Genomic DNA, 621 nt, shown 5'->3' with positions numbered 1-621 from the left:
GCTCGCAGTAAACTCAATATCGCCACACGAGAATAGAAAAAATACACCAATGCAATAAACGTCGCAGTTTCTCCCTAAATGCGAAGCATTTAAAAAATTATATTTTGGGGTTTTAGGTGCCAAAACCCCGATCTCATTATGAGGCACGCCGTAGTGGAGGTCTCCGGTTAATTTTGACCCTTGTGCTTCTTGACGTGCGCCCAATGCACGGTACACGGGCGTTTCTTGCATTTCGCTCTCGTCGAAGGCGAAGCACTGATATCGATAGCAAAATATTAGGCTTCGCTTACAATTTAAATTAGCAAGCAGTGTGTCACGCGCGCACGGGCAAGCGTCTCACTCGACGACCACGAAACCAACACTCCCTGTCACCACAGAATACCGACAAAACGTTGGCAGAGTCGTAGAGTGGCTAGAACAACGCTGGCGTCATGACGAGCGCAACTGATTGGCCTAGTCGGTGTTGAAACTATCTTGACGTTCGCGCTTTCACACCCACGATTTCACACCTATCGTTCTGATCATGAGTGGATGAAGACGCGGTGGATGAAAGCACATACGTACGGAAACCACAGACAGAAACCGCGGAAACCCTGCATCAAGCCAACACAAGCCGAAACC

This window comes from Dermacentor silvarum, chromosome 10 (genome assembly GCF_013339745.2).
Source record: "Dermacentor silvarum isolate Dsil-2018 chromosome 10, BIME_Dsil_1.4, whole genome shotgun sequence".
Lineage (NCBI taxonomy): Eukaryota > Metazoa > Arthropoda > Arachnida > Ixodida > Ixodidae > Dermacentor > Dermacentor silvarum.
This window is presented reverse-complemented; position numbering follows the sequence as displayed.